This window comes from Hippocampus zosterae, chromosome 17, assembly GCF_025434085.1.
Source record: "Hippocampus zosterae strain Florida chromosome 17, ASM2543408v3, whole genome shotgun sequence".
NCBI lineage: Eukaryota > Metazoa > Chordata > Actinopteri > Syngnathiformes > Syngnathidae > Hippocampus > Hippocampus zosterae.
Genome location: NC_067467.1, coordinates 3913022 through 3927727, shown reverse-complemented (window position 1 = coordinate 3927727; position 14706 = coordinate 3913022). Strand labels below are relative to the sequence as shown.

General features: G+C 45.3%; 1 protein-coding gene across 2 annotated transcripts in view; it reads right to left on the bottom strand.

Moving 5' to 3' along the window:
• cacna1ia (calcium voltage-gated channel subunit alpha1 Ia) overlaps positions 1-12398 on the bottom strand; it is an 86484-nt gene extending 74086 nt beyond the window's left edge. For both annotated transcript variants that reach the window (XM_052049353.1, XM_052049354.1), the window contains exon 1: positions 11610-12398. The gene's annotated coding sequence lies outside the window, so the exon portion shown is untranslated. The remainder of the gene's footprint in view (positions 1-11609) is intronic.
• Positions 12399-14706: the final 2308 nt, after the last annotated feature.

Below are 14706 nucleotides of genomic sequence, written 5' to 3'. Positions count from 1 at the left end.
CCCATCTATTCTATCCGCTTTGTCTCTTTGCTTAGAGAGTGATTTGCTATTTGGGTCTTGGTAGTTGTGCTTTTTCCATCAGCTTCCGAAAGACAGAGTTGATGAATGCAGCCGGCAGTTGTTTGCTTGCTCACTTGACGTTCGCTACTGAATGAAGACGACATCAGTTTGGTCTCGTCTGTCTGTGTGACTCGGGCTGGATTTACACCGCAGGTCTAAGTGCCCGATGCCGATAAAGTGCCTTTATCTGAGCTCGATTTACATGTACTGCGGTACCGAGGGTTAGCCTTGCACAATCTCATAACTCTGTCCAACACAAGAAATGTCATGTACCGTATTTTCCGCACTATAAGGCGCACCTAAAAGGATTCGATTTTCTCAATAGCCGAAGGTGCGCCTTATATATCAATACGGATCAATATTCTGATTTCTTGGACGTATTTTAAATGTTCTGTGAAGCGCTTTGTAACAGATGCGGCGGTTGTGTAAGCTCCATATAAATAAAGCTGTAATAACATTGTATTGTATTCCATTTAGCACAGCTCTATCTAGTGGACGCATAGCGCAACTGCGGCCACTATTATAGCTTTTACATGCACCTTACAATGCGATGCACCCTATATAAGAAAGCAGTTTTAAAATAGGCCATTCATTGAAGGTGTGCCTTATATTCCGAAGCACCTTATAGTGCAGAAAATACGGATCATGGGGGGAAAAAAACCCCCCAATAACAACAGAAACAACACTGCACTGCACTATATAAAACCCCCCATACCCCTAAAACCTGTTTACTGTCTAAGGTCTATTTTAGATTAGAAAAATCCAATAAAAAAAACCTAACCGCAAACAAAAATGCCAGAATGAGGGTTGTGCATCTCTCTAAGAAAATCCGATTCAATATGTGGAGTGGGATAGGATTCAAGGATGGATGGTTTTAAAGTGGAACGATTCCATTTAGGTTCAATTCGATAGGGCTCAGTCAACAGGGCACGATGCGATGGTTTTCTTGTTATTTTACAATAGAAATGAATTTGCCATATATAACTAAAACGATGTTGTCATGTACCAAATTCAAAAACTCCAAATCCAAAATCTGCTGACTTGACTGGACTGGAGAGAAGCAGCCTGTTTTTGTCTGATTGTTTGCAACCTTGTACCAAGCATGCAACAAAGCAAATTGAGCGTTGGCTCCATTTCAAGACAGCCCTTAAGTGAATTACATAAGCTGTGGCGTATAAAACACCTCGAGTGCCAAGCATTATTTTCTGCTTTTGCTCAAAAAAAATAAATAAAATAAAATACTGAGGCAAGATCCACACATCAAAATCTCTCTGCACAGCAACAATGTATTTCAGTATTTTTGGGTTGACTCTTATCTCCCCCCCCCCCCCCTCCCCACCTAAGCTCTTCACTTCCTCTGCTTCCCTAACAAGCAGCGCGGACTGGGAGGCAAAAGGACGACGGCCAGTCACAAAACACATTTTCCACAAAGTTAACACGATACAGAATAAATAAAAAGACAACATCTAACATTTGCTTGGATCAACCCGTCCGCGGCGGATTTCTCCACATGGATCTGAATGCAAACTTTCAACCCTCAAGAGAGACTCAGGATGAGATGCCACTGTCAATCATCGTCTTGCTTTTCCGGATTTCACTGCGAGAGCCCCCGCCAACACACTGCCGGCCCCATACCTGTGTGTGTTCAGACATATCGACATGTTCCCCGCTCCATGTGGCCCAGCCATCCAAACGCACTTAATATGCAGCTCAACTCTTCCATGCAAGGCATCCCAAAGACTCTCTCGCCTGTCGACTTTTTTTCTTCAGCTCATTTTGACAGAGCAAGGGGCTAGCCTAATAGAATTCATAAGACAAAGAAGGGATTGTTTGGTAAATGAAGCGTGTGAGAGTGAAAGGGCGGTGGTGGGAACGGGGGGGGGGGGCGGCAGTCGGTATATAGAAATTAATTATTAGCCCTGGCTGATGATCAACAAGCACAGACTAGTGGAGCTTTGAATATGCGCACATGCCTCTTCCAATTAAATACTTGGAAATTGTGAAACGTGACCTGAAAGAATCGAATTACACGAGTCCAACCACGGCAAGAGGACATTTATTGCTTAGCGTATGTTTGTGTATCGTGCTTTACAAACATATTAGACCGACTCCCATTTAAAAGTTTACATCACGACTGCCCTAAACTACAAGCACAGTAATTACCAAAGCAAAACAGGGAAGGATTTATTCGCCACTTCCAGAGCCGCATCGACATACTCGTTTTGATTATACCCATGTACAATGTATGATATTTGAATTTCTTTTGTCTTTTTATGAGAAAAAAAAAATATGATCGGCCCAGATCCAAAACTCACTGCCCGCCACTAGAATCAAGAGATCGTTTTTCTAAATAGATTTGACAAATTAAACAAAGTACCATCATTGTTGATAACTTGCCAAGCGTCAACAATTTTTTTTTTTTGGCCGCAGATAAAACACGGGACAGGCCAGCGATGGTCTCTGGCGTCAGGCACGAGTGCCGTCATTTGCATCGGAGGCTAATTAAGAGTTCCTTAATTATGATGACTTGGCCACAGTCTGTTCGCTCAAGAGTTAGCCGGCGGCTAGCTCCTCCTGTCGTAGCTGTGGAAAGCCTGGTGACGGACCGGCGGGATACATTCCGGCCGTCGGGGGCTTTTAAGCTGAAATATCAAATTCATTGACATCGTGTAAACCCTTCTTGAATCAGTCGCAACATTGTGACCGCTTGCAGATGAAGAGGAAACGGCTCTCATTTTGTTCCACGGGCCTCGCACCACTGAACACGACAACAACAAGACATGGAGAGCTTTGTAAAGGGCCTGTCAAGTCAACATTTGACAGCAGTCTTGTTTTCGATAATATAACGTGCAAGCGATGATCTGTAATTTCAGACTTCCAGAAGCCGCTGGACTGCATAAAATCCCCACACCGCGGTGAGCTATTTATGACCACCAGACAGAAAATAATAAGTTCCACGAACTCTCTTGCAAACACACACACACACACACACACAGAAAAAAAATATGACATTTTATTACTTAACATTTAACAATGACTCAGTGTGTCCAAAGGTTTGCACTGGCGCTCGACCAAATGCATCCCGTTTTTTTCCCCCGTCGTTTTAAAATGTCAACACATCGACAGCATTCGCTGTATATAATTCAACCCCTCTGGCTTTTTTTTTTTCTTCATCCCCAAAATGCCATCAACGTCTCCTTCAGCCAACGCGAGATGTCATATCGTGTGACTCAAGCAATTACTGGTTTTGCCTAACTTCAACGACGCATCATTGAGATCCGTGACGAATGTATTGTAACACTTCCGAAGAAGGTTCCGAGTGTCACCAGAGGGGAGGATACGGCTTCATCACAAACTTGCCAGAGCGTGGCATCTGACAAGTTGTTCCTCACTAAATCCTTGCAAAGCCACTTTGACTGGACTAGCACGAGGACATTTGGAATGAATAACCGTCAGCCAAATTTAAAACGATAATTTCCAACAGAATAAATACTGCCTTTAAAATCCTGATGATCCCCCATATGTCATTTTTGTACATTTTCAGGCAAGTCTTCCCAATTTAGCAAAAGGTGCTCCCTGCACTGGATAAACACCGTGTCCCCACAAAGCCATGTATAAAGGTGCACACACACACACACACACACGGTCAGCATACCGCGATCAGTCAAATCTATCAACAAATAGAGTGAGGGCTGACATTTACACCCCTGCAGCTCTCAGCTTTGTGTGAACTGTGGACTCATATTAATGTGTGTATGTGTGTGTGTGTGTGTGTGTATGTCTAGGTGTGTGTTTATTACCTTTTCAGCATGAAAGGAAGGTGGCCCCAAAAGGAGGCTGAATTTGCCATGAGGGCGAATGAAGCGTTTGAATGACATGACAGGCATTGATGATGCAGCGTCACGTGACACAGGCAACCTTTTCGACCAAAAAAAAAATAATAATAAATCAAAAATAAATAAAGCTATTCGGTCTTTCTGGCTGTCACGAACAGATCAACTTTTATTTCTGCGTTCACGGAGCAGCGGTGGCGATAAAGTGAATGAATGAGGTATAAATCATGCCGGTAAGACTTCATGAGGAGTGATCTTCGTTACGAATAGTGTAGGGGGGGGTCGATAGGCAAAATAGACTTTGTCATCAGCAAACACGCCAAGCAACTTGGTGTGTGAATGGAATATATTTAGGCGTGCGTGTCCTGTACTGTCACAATGAGGACATGTTGAGAAAAGCCGGGACGGTTTCTCCTTCTGTCATCACGGCAGAATAGAAAGCACGGCAGATCTTATCTCAAATCCAGCAATAAGCACTGTTTTTTTTTAATTCTTTTTTTTTCTAATCTGCATTTTATATTCAATACGGAGTAGAGTATTAAAATCATAGTTATTTTAACAACTCATTTGACTTTGATGCACGTGATAATTAGTGTTGTTTCGGGAGTAACTGTTTAGAGTTTTGCGTGCGTCTGGTGTCCTGTTTCTGACGGCGCTCTGTCCAGGGACGCTACGTACTACCCAGCCTCTAGTTTGTTCTTCAAAAAGCTTAGTGGGTTGGGTTTTTTTTGTTGTTGTTTTTTTTAATAGCCAATGGGACTGTTATGATTGAGCCCCACGGACTCCTTCTGGCACCGAATGGCTAAACAAACGTGTCGGCACCAGGGGGGCGGAGGGGGGGGTGAGTATCTGATGTTCTGGACTTCATTTGTTCAATTTCCTCTCATGAACGCCGCTCTCCGATAAAAAAAAATAAAAGACAAATATCGACTTGAATGCCGATTTGGACTTTTCAACAAAATTGCCGTAGATTCGACCAGTTTTTCTGTAGTTAACAGGCAGGAAAAGGACCAATGAAAAATGTTTTGGGACACGTCGTTATCACAAGTACCAATTTGCAACTAAATTGGCCCTTTCATACATTGCAGGGATTTTGTTCCTGGAATTTTTCTCGAAATCAGACCACATACAAAACAGACGTATAGGAGAGGAGGGGAAAACGGGTCGGGTAAGACTTCAATAAAAAGACCGGATGACCATATTTGGCTGCCTTCCTCCACTGATCTTCATCAGTGTAGTTGGAGAAGCAAGAAAAACACATTCTCTACAACGGCGAGGCAAAAGTTGATAATATCTATGTTCTGGGAGAGGGGACGGGGGGGGGGGGGGGGCTGAAATCACCAAACATCACTTGGATGTTGATTTATACATCCCACGCAAATGCTAAACGACGTGTTCATGGACTCGCATCATTCTGCCTTGGAAAAGGTCACAATTTGTCGTCGACGGGAGGCTATTTGCTCCCATCACCAAGCTGTGAGCAGATCGGGCTTGAACGATGGGATGTGCTGTCCGTCAAAATGACTTAGTGACGGTACAGCGGGCGTTGAGTCTGCCTTCCCTCGCTGGTGGCTGCGGTGACAGGTAACAAAACTGCTGCAGGAAAGGCGTGCCGGGAGCCCCCCCCCCTACGCGCGTTTCTCCGCATGCGTCGCAACGAGAAGGGAAGTGGAATCGGATGCAACAATTGGGATTCCATTCGATAGTTCCTGCTTGTTCGGGGCCACCGTGACCCTTTTAACTGGATCGAATGAACACAGAAAACTAACTAGTGGCGAGACACCGCTAACCAGAACCGCACTTAATTATTTGTGTATTTGTCAAGTGCAACATTCTACCAGGACACCATCAGTGACCTTATTTCACTCCTGAAAATGTTTGTTCAAATTTTCATGATTGTGTTTAGTTTTCATGAACGACCCAAATGTTGCGTTTCCAATTGAAACTAGTCGACCCCAATCTCTGACTAGATGGATTGTAATTGCTCTGAATCCCTCTGGGTTGGTAAGGACTTGCCTTCGGTGGCTGCCTCGGGGCCTGAAGATTGCTTCAACTAATTAAAAAAACCACAAAAAAAACCCCAAAAATGAACCAAGATTGGGTAATTGGCACAATTTGCCAGGTTGTCTCTGAAGCACGTCTGAGGTGCCCTTGAGCACGGTGCTAAAAGAACTCCCGACTCGCCGTCATTGGCTCGTGCATGGATGCATATAGAATACGGTACAGCATAAAATGAATTTCCGAATCGACATAATTGCGCAACAAGCTCCCTCTCATTTGGTCTTCTTCAGTCACGTTTTACCTGCGCGGTATTTTGACACTTTCCCTTTTCTTCAGGCTCGGGGCACACACACACTGCAGACACTGCGGTGATTATAATCCGACGATGATAGAGCGAATACTACCGTTGCTCTATAAAGGGTCATGCCGGGTCGATTTTTGAAACCTTCCGTGAGTTACCATGGTAGCTTTACAATGGCTTCAATGTGGACGTTGATTCGTGCCTTACTTAGTGTGATCTCCTCCTGGGGGCATTGTGATCTGAACTGAATTGAACACTTCCACTGCTGCAGTCCCTGAACCAAAAATATGATCGAATAGGTCGACAATTAAGAAAGATGAATGGGGAAATCAACACTAATGAAACGGGGAGATGGGTGTTTTCCTCAAGGGCATGTTGATTAATGTGGAGGAAAACCAGGAATTGAACCGGTAGTCGCCTATTTGTCGCAGAGGCATGGTTAGATAAATGACGTTTACACCCGAGATTCCATTTCGTCCATTTTCTCCACCCTTATCCAGTTCAGGGTCATATGAATCTGGAACCTATTCCGCGTGACAAGAGGCGGACTACACCCCAGACTGGTCACCCGTCAATCAGAAGATAACCTTTATTAGTCTCTCAATGGAGAAATTCCCGAGGCACGCGTATGTTGCCTCTCCGACACAAAAAGAGCTGCAGTGTCGTTGTTTAAACGTACACTTTAGTCTTTAAAACTCCCCAAATGAAAACAGACGCATCTCGCGACAACGCGCCTTCTCTTCCGGCTCGAGAGATGTTCAAAGACCCCCTAAGAAAAACGGAATTTCCTGATACCTTCAATGGCAGTGGTGAGCAAACTACGGCCCGCGGGCTGAATCCGGCCCGTTGGTCTTTTTAATCCGGCCCGCCGAAGGTTGGTACACAATTAAGGTTCGATGTCAATGACTGCATTCATTTCATTTGGACTTGTAATGACAGGCATTTCAACACCAGGTGGCACAGTTACTTGAAGTTGCAGAGCATAGGGAGGAAGGGGGAGACGATACGGAAGCCAGCAGTAGCGCCAAGTCAAGCAAATCCCATTCGATACGACGGAATAATGTACTCAAAGTCTGAAAAATGTGCCAAAAAATGCAAAATACTGCTTTTTAAATAAAGAAATCCAATTAATATTATGTGGAATTTACTTCACCCTTTTGATCGGCCCTCCATAATATTTTCTAGTTCTCATGTGGCCCTACGCAAAAAATAATCGCCCACCCTTGTTCAATGGCACTAAGAAAAAATTGAAAATAATGCACCAAAACAGAAAATCCAGCAAGGAAATCACCAAATAAATTCTGTGGGGGATTTATTATGATTTTTTTAACATCACCAGTTCAGTTCAGCGAATCCAAGTGTGCGTCGACTCGCAAAGTCAGCCACATCCGAGCAGCCACTACGAGTCTCGTGCTAAATCCTTGACACGACCTACAACAAATCCCAACACTCGCACGCTGCGCAGAATACAATTATCTGTCATGGAGATGAAGTGCGATGGCCCACACATTGCGACTCGTCTTCGGAGATTAGTCGGAGACGTGCGCTTGCAAGCGCTTTTGTAGCCATTGTTACCCCCCCCCTCCCCCCGGCGGAAGCACCTGGATTAACTGCAAAGTGTTCGAACGCGACTACACAAGCACACGCTTGCCTGTGTGTAAACAGGTTACACAACATTTAAACACCGTTCCCTCCTGGCTGAGGGTGGAAGATTTATTTCTACTCTTGCTCGTCTCTTATGTGAGGCCGGCAGAGGAATAGATGCGACATCAATACCAATAGTCGGAAGGTTCACCGGGAAGAAATGCAAGGCCTTCATCTGGAACGTCACGCGTCCTCTCCGGAGTGAAGTAAGCGTGATATAATGATTATATTAAAAGTGCCGCTGCGGACTGGTGGGAAAGGAGCGAGCTGCGAGCGGGAAGCGCCGAGACAAGTCTTCTGATGAAACCAACCTTCTCATGTTGCTCACGACAAGAGCGGCTTGCTTGTCTGTTCAGCAAGTCCAATTAGGGACTGAGACGGAGAATTCTAATTGGTAGTGCATAAACAATGAGGGGGGGGGGTAATCTTTTATCGCATCGTGAAAAAAAAATAAAAATTCTCTCAAGTCATATCCAGTTTCAAGGAGAGGACTGATTTTCTTTCTTCATTTCTCATTTGCCATTCGAGTCACCATGTCCATGATGGGCCGTCCGCAGGATTTCACGGACTTGAATTTTTTTTTGACGGCAGTTAAGTTGCTTTATTTTCCCCAAAGTGTTGCTACTCATTCGCCAACTGCCGTATCTTTTTTTCTTTGAGCTCCCACATTAACAATCCCAATTATTTTATTTATTTATTGACAATTATTTGTCAATCTGATTTGACAACCAGCGTGTAGACAACACCTTCACACTGGCTCGACTGCGTTAGAGTGCCTCATCGTTGTCTCCGTGTGAGCTAGCCACCAGTGGCTCCAAGTGGCTACAATTACGCCGCTCAAATGCGTACAGTAGCTAAATTGAGGACGAAGAAGTCTCTCCATTTTCCAAGTAGAAGTCGCAGTATTTGCTTGATACTCGACCACAGCATTTGAGAACAGAGAAAATAGCATACCTGGAGTCTCATTTTTTAAGGGTTGAAATTTTGCAGGGTTGTTAACAACACTTTTTTTAAGTGTTGAATTTAGAAAACATTTATTTTCAATTTAACGGCACTTAAAAATTTTTGTAGCCAAGCTATGAATAATTTTTGGCCTAACTCGACGGTATATACAAAGCACGATGAACTACTCTGTATGTGGAGTCGGTCTTCCCATAAATCTTTATAAAGACGAGGGCCGCTCCGAGATCATTATCCGGAGGTTTTGCTGGGCAATTAGCATGAAATTCGACTGGGGTAGGTGATGGGAATCAAATTCAGTCTTGCTACATACTGTAGCTTTTTTGTTTTGTTTTAGTTCTCTGTGCGTCTTTTTCACACCATTGGTGTCCCTGCCTCCACCTGCCACATTTCCACTTTTTTTTTCTTTTTTTTTTTGTTCTATCCTGTAGAATATCGACAGCGGCAGCAATCGAACCTCCTTCCCCCGCTCGCTCTCCTTCGCTCAGCCTGTCTGACTCTCTCTCGCCTTGTCGGGCCTTTGTGGGAAGCCTTCCAGGCGGAGGACTTGGCTGCCCTCAGCACACCGTCCGTTACGCAGCCATTGTTTCACTCCACCGGATCATGGCAGCATTCACAATACCCCCCCCCCCCACCTCACTGCCCCCCTTTCTTCTCCCTTTTTTTTGTTTTTATCCCCTCCAACTGGACACTTAGCCTCCATCTCCCCTGACTCCTCACTTGATCCCTCTCTCATCCTCACCCCCCGTGTTGCTCCGATGCACTCGGCTAACCCCCCCCTCTCCCACCTCCCCTTTCCTTTTGACTCCCAGCGCTCTCCTGTCCGTCTTTCCATTGGTCATTTTGCTTTTCTTCTTATCTCGGCAGGAATGTCTCTCATTTCTGCATTTGACTCGGGCTCGTTTCTCTCCATTGACACCATCTCCCGTTACTTTCAAGTTACTGAGAGCGGCGGCTGCTGATGCTTGCTGCCGTCTCCCCCCCCCGCTGTGGCGAACCAGACATGGCATCCATGTGCCCTTACATGGGTGCTTCTGTGTAAATGAATACTTGAACACCTTCAAGTGATCAAATCAAGCATTTGAATTCAATTATTACGTAAAATAAGCTTGTCCTACAACAGGTGTTTTCTTTGGCTTTTTGTGGTTATTTTACAACCCTCAGCACGTTACGAGAGCACAGCGAACCCCCCCCCCCCCCCAGTGTTCGGACTCTTTTTCAGACTATTTTCTTTATGCATTATTTCCTACAGTGAAACGGTGTCGAAATCCAAAGGAATCGGACTGCATGCGTTCAACCTGAGAGGTAATGTCAAGCAAAGGTTATCAAAGGTCATCCTCATGTTGCAAAGCTCATTTTTTTTAATAAAAGATAAGAACAATAAAGCATTTTTTGGGGGGTTGGAAAATAGCCTCTGAAATTGCATAAACGGACTATGACATTTTTTTAAACGCAGTCTACAAATTTTTGGACAGCCCGCCAAAAGCATATTATGCTAGCTATGTTTGCCAAAGGCTGAGCTACACTGTGTTTGTTTACAGCATAGCGAGAGACACCAATGCACAAGAAAGTCATTTTTCCTGATTCTTACAAACTATACAAAGATTGACATCACAATTGTACCGCCCATGTTGGGTACAGCGCGTCCATCGCTCCTTTGCTTGTCATTAGCCGAGTCTCCATGCGGCTTCGCCTCCAAAATGGCTCAAATTTAACATTTCGCTTTGAATACAGTTGACCATCCAAATGAAACACTCGCTGATGGCGAAAGATGCCAAATAACCTACGATCGGGCTCAGTGTTATGTTGTCCCGAGGGGGTCAAAGTTCATTGGAAATAATTGCCCCTTGCATTGTTATGGCACTCCGGGGCATTTCATGATTAGAAGGCCTTTAAGGAGGGAACTCGGGACTTGCGGTAATTCCGCAGCATGAAGCATAAAATTCATCCAAAGGGGGAAGGATGGCAGAGTGGAAAGCCGTCCCTCTTCAGCATTAGTCTTGTTTACGTGTGCAATTGAGATTCAAACGATGGCAGCCTTATGCGGAGGAATGAACCCGCTGGTTCAGTGCAAGAGTCAGACGATATTTTATCACGTCACGTCACCCTGAAGTGGCTGTTACGGCAGATTATTCACTCCCGGCCACATTATGATGTACAACTTACACATTGCCATGGGATTCAACACATGAAACTACCGAAAAACTACCCAAAGGAAAAACGTTACGGTGCCACACGCAATCCAATTTTACTCCGCTGCCAACGGGAACGATAAGAAACAAAAACACATGTCGTCAAATGATTGAGTTACACCAAGGAGGGGGTGGATAGAAATTGATGACGTGCTCACATTGCTTCTTGTGATCTTGTGGTGTACCAATAAAGTGGACCAAGCTGAAGATCGCACCGCTTTAATATATGCAAGGCCATACATAGAAACATCAATCGACCTCTTACGTTCAATAAGTTAAAAAGACCCCCCCACCCCCCCTGCTCCCTCCCGCCCCCTTCTCCTTTTCAACTTGTGTGCGTCAGTATGAGAGAGACAAAACGATTATCCAGCACCACGGACAGCAACGTAGCAGCACAATCGGGCTCCGGCGCGACACACGTTCGAAACCAAACTCATATTTGCAAGATCAAGAGAAATAAATGCGTTTGGATTCCATTTCCTCAACGCGACCATAAGAATAGGTCTCATGCGCGAGCGACACCTCCCACACTTGCACTGCATTTCCATTCCCCCGAAAAACAAACCTATGAACAATGATAAACAGTCAACCTGGGGGGGGGAAATGGGTCAAACTTACCTTGACTGTCATAAAAGCGAAGAGGATGTCCAGGAATTACCGAACAATCCAGCCTCGGGGGTCCACCTCGGTGCGCATCATCAAGAATCAGTATCCTCTGGCCACCATCGGTCCATGTAAAGTCATTTTTCGCCCCCACCCCCCCCAAAAAAAAATCACCCAAGTGTCGCCGTGAACACGCTCCCAAGCCCGGCTGGAGGATGTTTTTTTGTTCTTCCTTCTTTCCTTTTTTTAATGCGCGTTGCAGCCCTCTGTGGCTCCGTCTGGTGCGCACCGGTCCTCCTCTTTGGACTCACATTTCCAATAACGTCTCCCACCTGACCAGGTTGGTTGCGGGGGCAGGTGGGGGTGGGATCGGGAGGGGGGGGTTCTCTTTGAGCTCTGTTCAGAGAAAGAAATCGTCAAAAGTTAATCGAGATTCGAGAGTTCACTTGAAGCTGCGTGCGCTGAAATTTTCGGGGGGGGGGGGTGGGGAGAGGGGGGGGGACTTTTATTTCCCACCCTCAGTCACGTTGATCGAGCAGGCTGCGACAGGAGGAGGAAAAAAAATAATAATTTCGACCCGGCGTATGTTAGGTGGATAAAAATAAAACTCCTTTCGTCCACGGAATGTGTAAAAACAGCAATTTAGGAGCCCCCACTCGCAAATGTTCCAAAAAGTGTTTCCTCGCGAGATTGCAACTTGTTACAACGAAGAAGAAGATAAAAGGAAGAAAATCCGATACGACTTCACTTCATCACGTTTTAGTTTCTCATCCTCAAAGACGAAAAGAGGGGGTGAAAAACAGTCCCCCACCTCCTCCCCCCGCATTTGTTTGTAGTTTTCTCTCGCAGAGCGCCATAACATAACCTCTTCTCACTGAAGACATCCGAGTGTGCGAGAGAGAGAGAGAGAGAGAGAGAGAGAGAGAGAGAGAGAGAGAGAGAGAGAGAATTGAATGTCGATGCACCTGATGGATTAAAATAGAGCGCGATTCACTCCTTTAGCGGTGTTAAAATGACGCCCCCCCCCCCAAAAAAATCGCTTTGTCCTTTGCTTTCGCGTTATTTTTAAGGAGCTCATCAACCAGCGTTCTTCAACTCGATCGGGAAATGGTTGCACTCCGGATTGCATATTTAACGAGTCGTGTTTAGAGGCTTTAACAGTACCGGCGTCGTAATTGGAGGCACGGAGCGGTGCAAAGAGTTCATCGGGGTTGAGTGTTGAATGTGTTCATGCGATCGGACAAGCGTGGCGCGCACCGCCGCAGCGTGAACCAACGCGCACGGTTTGATGCCACCGAAAGGTGTGGTGGGGGTGGGGGGGGGGGGGTTGCAAAGAAAGAGATGCTGCATGGTCATCTTTGGCGAGGGTGAGGATGTTCTGACACATGACGGGAAGATACTTTGGAGAGGGATTAAATGAGCACACGGCACACTAGAGTCAATAAAGGTCAGTCACAGGCTGTGGGGGGCGGGGGGGGGGGGGGGGGTAGGGGGGACCTCGTCGAAAATTAATCAATCATTTTTGAAAGGCATTTTTATATTTCCAATTGCCCATGTGACATCGACATCATCCGCAAGAGGAGATCTTGCAGTTTATCGGGATCACCGCACTTTGTCCGCGCCACTATCATGCGCTTTACCCCGGTGAATTAATTGCTGGTTCTACAATTTCAATGCCATAAATGTCAGTCATTATACCCCCCCCCCCCCACCCCCAAGTCTTCCAACTTTAAAATACAAGTTGCATTTCCTGCAGTGTGCCACTTTCAAAAATCGTACCACATTTTGAGAACCATTGATATATGTTACGGCTTCATTTTGGATATTGTATTTTAACATTTTATTTTTTTTGCTCTCCCACATAATCATGTTCCCCAATTGTCTTACAATGTTAACATTCATATTAATGTCGCGTTTGCTTTCAAAAGTCCTCAATCTAATCCGCTGAATAGGCCTTTCATAGTCTCGTGTCCTCCGAACGACCTTTTTTTTTTTTATTTTGCCGCACAATCGTTCATATCATGCAACTTTCACACCCACGCGCGCTGATTCGACTCCAGTCGCGTCTGCCCAATCGCGACGCACATCAGGCGTCCTCTCTTTCCACTGCGTGTCCTACAACTACAAGAGTCAGACTTCATTTCGCTTGAGACGAATTTGGAGGACCGCAAGATCGGCGTTATAATGGGATCAAGAATTCTCGAAATGAAGACTTACAAAAAAAAAAAAAAGAATAAAAAGACACCACAACATATTGCCAAACAGATGTTCCAAAACGGCAATATTCATATTATGCTCACTAGAAAGGACCATTCCTTACGGAACGTAAAGGACATGGAAGAGAGTGGGACTGCAGGGATTTGAGATCAATTAAACATGACTACCTGACTACACATGCTAAGTCAGTTCCCACTAAGCCCCCCCCCCCCCCCCCCCACGCCACCCCCTAGGCTTGAAGCATACCATATTCTTCACATTTATCGACAACAAACATGGCACTTTTTTCCAGTCAGCTGGGAGAAAGGCGGAGGAATGAAAAATGGTATGTTTTGCCATTGTGAGGTGATGACTAATTCAAGCCGTCGTGTGCAAAAATACCCCCACTTGCCAGTTTGAGGTGAAGTGCGTTATTCATAAGTTGTGAATAATTGAGGTTTCGGGAGCACAGCTGGAAAGGGGCGGGGGGAGGCGAGGAACGAGGGGTTTGCTGACTGTGTGCTTTGTCTTTGCTTGGCACTTCGGAAGAACACAATGCTTGGGTCAGGCAATTAGCTAGCGCAACATGCTGGAAGGGCAAACTTGGGCAACTTGCGTTTTTTTAATGATAACGATGAAGCGACCATATCTCATGACTATTAACAATTGATAGCGCCCTGATTTGCCATACCGGCTTTTCTTTGGAAACATTAATTAAACACACGCGGGTTGTAGCATCGTGTTGCCCATTGATGTTAGCCACACAATGAGGGGGTAAAAAAAAAAAAAAAGTACAAGATGGCCGCTCAGCAGGAAACCTCCATGTTGAAACATGATAGTCGTCTTAGTTTGCTGATGGGAAGCCTGGAGAGATTTTTAAGAAGGAACTAGAAGCGCTTCGCCTTTCTATCGAATG